Genomic DNA, 6,000 nt, shown 5'->3' on the forward strand with positions numbered 1-6,000 from the left:
GCTTTGAGGTTCTCAGGAAGATCCCAATCTAAAATTGCCTGGACCTTCCTAGGATCCATACGGAAACCTGAAGCAGATAAAAAATAACCCAGGAATTGTATTTCCTGAACGGCGAAGACACATTTTTCAATCTTAGCATATAATTCATTCGTCCGTAGGACCTGCAGTACTTGTCTGACATGCTCCTCATGTGTTCTCAGATTAGACGAATAAATTAAAATATCATCTAGGTATATTACCACAAACCTGCCGATTAGATGACTAAAAATGTCGTTAACGAAATGTTGAAAGACGGCAGGAGCATTGGTCAGACCGAAAGGCATAACTAGATTTTCATAATGCCCCTCAGGGGTGTTAAACGCTGTCTTCCACTCATCCCCCTCCTTAATACGAATCAGATTGTAGGCCCCCCTAAGATCAAGTTTGGAGAACCACCTAGCACCCGCAATCTGATTAAACAGGTCAGGAATGAGAGGAAGAGGGTATGGGTCTCGGATGGTTATCCGATTTAATTCGCGAAAATCTAAGCAAGGACGCAGGCCCCCATCTTTCTTTTTAACGAAGAAAAACCCTGCAGCCACGGGTGAAGAAGAAGGGCCTGATGTGTCCCTTAGCCAAGCTCTCGGAGATATAATCTTTCATGGCTTGTCTCTCTGGACCCGAAAGATTATATAACCTGGTCTTGGGTAATTTTGCGCCGGGAATAAGGTTAACCGGGCAATCATAAGGACGATGAGGTGGTAACTTCTGACAACCCTTTTCAGAAAAAACATCCTCAAAATCCGAAATAAATGTAGGTAGGGTAGTTATGGAGGCGACTAAGCAATTGCTATTTAAGCAATTTTCTCTGCACTGCTCACTCCACTCCAATATCTCCCTGGCCTGCCAATCCACTACTGGATTGTGCGCTACCAACCAGGGAAGACCCAGCACCACCGGAGTGGGAAGCCCCTCCAGAACATAACCTGAAAGCATCTCGTTATGGTGGTCCCCTACCCGAAGGTGTATATTATGAACAATGTGGGTGAGGTTTCTCTGAGACAGGGGAGCAGAATCAATAGCGAATATGGGAATGGGTCTCTGTAACGTACAGAGAGACAAACCCAAAGTGCGGGCAAAATGGGCATCTATCAAATTTACCCCTGCTCCACTGTCTAAAAAGAAAGAAATAGTCTCCGTCTTATTACCAAAAACAATAACCGCTGGCAACACAAATTGCGATGTACGTATGGAGGAGACGTATACCCCCCGGCTGACATCCTCCACACAGCCTGGGGTTAGTAGTTTTTCCGACGGTCTTTTGTTTCTGAGGAAAGAAGGACAGACATTAATGAAATGACCCCTCTCCCCACAAAAAAAAAAAAAACCCACGCCTACGGCGAGCCTCAGGAGGACGGACCTGACGAGTAGTTCCTCCTAGCTGCATAGGCTCGTCTAAGTCCGTACAGACTAACTGCTGCTTGAGAGGAGTTACCAATTTCTCCGGTTCTTTCAACCTGTCCCTAAGGCGTCTCTCTATACGGATAGAAAGGGACATAACCGCATCAAGGGAAAAGGGGGTCTCATATAATGCAAGCGCATCCTTAACCCTTTCGGATAACCCAGAGCAGAACTGACTCCTGAGAGCCGGGTCGTTCCATTGGGTATCCGTAGCCCACCTACGGAATTCAGAGCAATACTCCTCTACCGGCCGTTCTCCTTGTAAGAGTCTCCGTAATCTTGATTCAGCCAGTGCTACTCGGTCAGGGTCGTCATATATGAGACCCAAGGCCCCGAAAAACTCATCCACTGACCGAAGAGCCTGGGAATCAGTAGGTAAAGAGAACGCCCAGGACTGCGGGTCCCCCTGCAGCAGGGAAATAACAACCCCCACCCGCTGATCTTCATTACCAGAGGAGTGAGGGCGCAGTTTAAAATATAACTTACAGGCCTCACGGAATGCCAAAAACTTGTCCCTTCCCCCAGAAAATCTGTCAGGGAGAGGGACCTTGGGTTCCGCAACAACCTGGTTACCAGTAGCAACCGCTGGGCTTGCGGTCAGTTGTAATTGCTGCTGTTGCTGGAGGACCGACGCCTTCAATCCTACCACCTCCAAAGACAGGCCATGAAATTGTTTGGACAGAGCAGCAATTTGATCCATACTGGATTCTAAGTAGGTAAAAAAAATATATAATATTAATATATATATATATATATTTTTTAATTTTTTTTTATTTTTTACCTACACAAAATAAGGGCCAGAGATAATGTAATGACCGGTGTCACGCACAGGGAGGAAAACAGGGAAAGCCCTGCCTAAGGGAGAGGGAAAGGTGGTGACCCCTAACTCACCTTGCGGCTGGCACCTGACTGCCCTGACGTCCCTAGACGGGTTCCTCACCCGTGCGGCGATCACGTGCCTAAACCCTGGCTTTCCCTGAAATGAGCCCTAGATAGTGAACGGGCCAGTGGGATCGCTAGTCCTCACCACTGCACTAAGAGGGAAACACCAGGGATCGGACAGACAAACACAAACACCCAGGTGGACGACAACAACTGTCCACAAAGGTCCAACAGGGATCCGGAGGGTAGCGTTCTGAATCAACAGTCAGAAAACGCAGCAACACAGCTCCAGTGGGTCAGGATAGATGTCCAGGCAGGAAGCTCTATCTCTGGCAACCAGAGAAGTGTGAGAGAGGAATATAAGGAGGTTTGGGAGTGCTGGACAAGGAACAGCTAAGGAGAAGGAGCTACGGATCCCTGAGTGAGCCAAAAGGGTTTGCAAAGCAAACCCAGAAAGCTACTATAAGGAAAACAGCCCTATCTTAAATAGAGCGTGCAGCCAACCGCTGCGACTTCCTGACCCCGGGTATAACGGAGTCAGGCGTGGTTCTCGATACCCTCGTGACAGCCACACATAGCATTGTGGATGTGCGATCCAGTTCTGTTTTCTACCCCTGATAAATGACTTCCTTCAGCCTGATCAATTTATCCTCAGGAAGCCTGGCTTCCATTCTTGTGGTATCCAGGGAGATACCCAAGAAGGTGAGGGCTGGGGAAGGGCCTTCGACCTCAGCAGGGGCAACTGGTGCGTGCAGCTCCGCAAAAATGCTGAGCAGCTTTTCAAGCCTGTCGGGTATGAGATTGGGTTGTACTATTAACAGGAAATCATCCAGGTAGTGAATTACCCTGGGACAATTGCCGACATTTACGAGGATCCAATGGAGGGCCTGGGTGAACTGGTCGATAAGCCACGGGCTGCTTTTGGACCTGAATGTTAAGTGAGTGTCAAAGTAGTACTGGTCCTTCCATTTGATGCCGTAAAATCTCCAAAGATGCGGGTGGATTGGCAGCAACTTGAAGGCATCCGAGATATCGGCTTTTGATAACCATGCTCCTGCTCCTAATTGCAGAATCAATTGAATGGCCTCATCAAGAGAAGAATACTGCATGAAATATTCTTCTGATGGGATCAGGGATTTGAGACTAGGGATATACGAGGCATGAGGAGCCGATAAATCGTAGATCATTCTTTTTTTATTTGATCTTTTTTTACAGACGGATGGGGCTGACCCTATAAAGGCTGTGGAAACCTTTGCTGAAGCCCGCTTGGAGAGACTGCATGAATGCTGGATTGTGGAAATCTTAAAGGCAAGCAACTAGGAAGTCAATGTTGATGTCAGCTAGTCAACACTTTGCGCAGCGTTGGGAACAGGTGGATTGTGGGTGGGCACGGAAACAGACGGAACAAATGCGAAGCGCCTTGCATTTGTTGTAGTTGCAAAAGGAGAGATTATAATTATTGCAAATCTGGTTTTTACCCAACAATACAATAGGCCGTCCCAATTTCTCTAGCAGCGGGCCGGGTTTTTGGAGGCTGGAGGGGCCGGGCTGCGGCTTTTCTTGGGAAGATGCATTTGAATTGGGGCACTAATCGGAGGAGTGCAGTACCGACTGGCAGTTGGTGCAATTCTGGGCTTTAAGCCCAGAAAAGTGCCTGCAGAATAGCTCCATATCGAGGGATGCCCAGTTCGTGGTGTGCTGGAACTGAGCGAGTTATACAGTGGGATGCGAAAGTTTGGGCAACCTTGTTAATCGTTATGATTTTCCTGCATAAATCGTTTGTTGTTGCGATAAAAAACCTTTAGAACTAATTATTGGAACTCAAATTGGCTTGGTAAGCTCAGTGACCCCTGGCCTACATACACAGGTGAATCCAATTATGAGAAAGAGTATTTAAGGGGGTCAATTGTAAGTTTCCCTCCTCTTTTAATTTTCTCTGAAGAGTAGCAACATGGAGGTCTCAAAACAACTCTCAAATGACCTGAAGACAAAGATTTTTCACCATCATGGTTTAGAAGAAGGATACAGAAAGCTGTCTCAGAGATTTCAGCTGTCTGTTTCCACAGTTAGGAACATATTGAGGAAATGGAAGACCACAGGCTCAGTTCAAGTTAAGGCTTGAAGTGGCAGACCAAGAAAAATCTCGGATAGACAGAAGCGACGAATGGTGAGAAAAGTCAGAGTCAACCCACAGACCAGCACCAAAGACCTACAACATCATCTTGCTGCAGATGGAGTCACTGTGAATCGTTCAACCATTCAACCATTCGGCGCACTTTACATAAGGAGATGCTGTATGCGAGAGTGATGCAGAGGAAGCCTTTTCTCCGCCCACAGCACAAAAAGTGCCACTTGAGGTGGGCTAAAGCACATTTGGACAAGCCAGCTTCATTTTGGAATAAGGTGTTGTGGACTAATGAAACTAAAATTGAGTTATTTGGCCATAACAAGAGGCGTTATGCATGGAGGAAAAAGAACACAGCATTCCAAGAAAAACACCTGCTACCTACAGTAAAATATGGTGGTGGTTCCATCATGCTGTAGGGCTGTGTGACCAGGGCAGGGACTGGGAATCTTGTCAAAGTTGAGGGATGCATGGATTCCACTCAGTATCAGCAGATTCTGGAGACCAATGTCTAGGAATCAGTGACAAAGCTGAAGCTGCGCCGGGGCTGGATCTTTCAACAACACATAGACCCTAAACACTGCTCAAAATCCACTAAGGCATTTATGCAGAGGAACAAGTACAACGTTCTAGAATGGCCATCTCAGTCCCCAGACCTGAATATAGTTGAAAATCTGTGGTGTGACTTAAAGAAAGCTGTCCATGCTCAGAAGCCATCAAGCCTGAATGAACTAAACATGTTTTGTAAAGAGGAATGGTCCAAAATACCTTCAACCAGAATCCAGACTCTCATTGGAACCTACAGGAAGCGTTTAGAGGCTGTAATTTCTGCAAAAGGAGGATCTACAAAATATTGATTTCAATTCTTTTTTGTGGTGCCCAAATTTATGCACCTGCCTAATTTTGTTTAAACAATTATAGCACACTTTCTGTAAATCCAATAAACTTCATTTCACTTCTCAAATATCACTGTGTGTGTCTCCTATATGATATATTTAACTGACATTTTTTATCGTAACAATCAACGATTTATACAGGAAAATCATGACGATTAAAAAGGTTGCCCAAACTTTCGCATCCCACTGTAGCAGCAGCTTTTACCGAAAAAGACCGATGGTAGTCGTAGAATGCAAATCCTCCGTATTTGTACCCCAATTCGGTGACTCTATATACAGTCCCTGACAAAAGTCTTGTCGCTTGTGTACAAATTGACCTGAAGTGCCGCTAAAATATATTTCTAATCAAGATTTGTTACAAGAAATGGGTCATTTTAATCCCAACAGTTTTTGTAATAATGTTTCAGTGCAAAACAAAACTGACAAAAAGTATGCTAATATTCACAGCTTGGTAAAGTCCATTGAGTCAATTTTTGCCAAGACATAAGTGTTGTCGCCTTGTCATATGAGCTTCACCTGTGACTAATAATGGATCAATTAGGTCTCAGGTGTGTATAAAAAGAACCCCAGTACACTAGACATTCACATCAACTGCAGCTATACCTCTGCAAACATGCCTAAGATTCACCCGGAGACTAAAGTGTTGATTATCAAGAG

Source organism: Bufo gargarizans, chromosome 4 (genome assembly GCF_014858855.1).
Source record: "Bufo gargarizans isolate SCDJY-AF-19 chromosome 4, ASM1485885v1, whole genome shotgun sequence".
Classification (NCBI taxonomy): domain Eukaryota; kingdom Metazoa; phylum Chordata; class Amphibia; order Anura; family Bufonidae; genus Bufo; species Bufo gargarizans.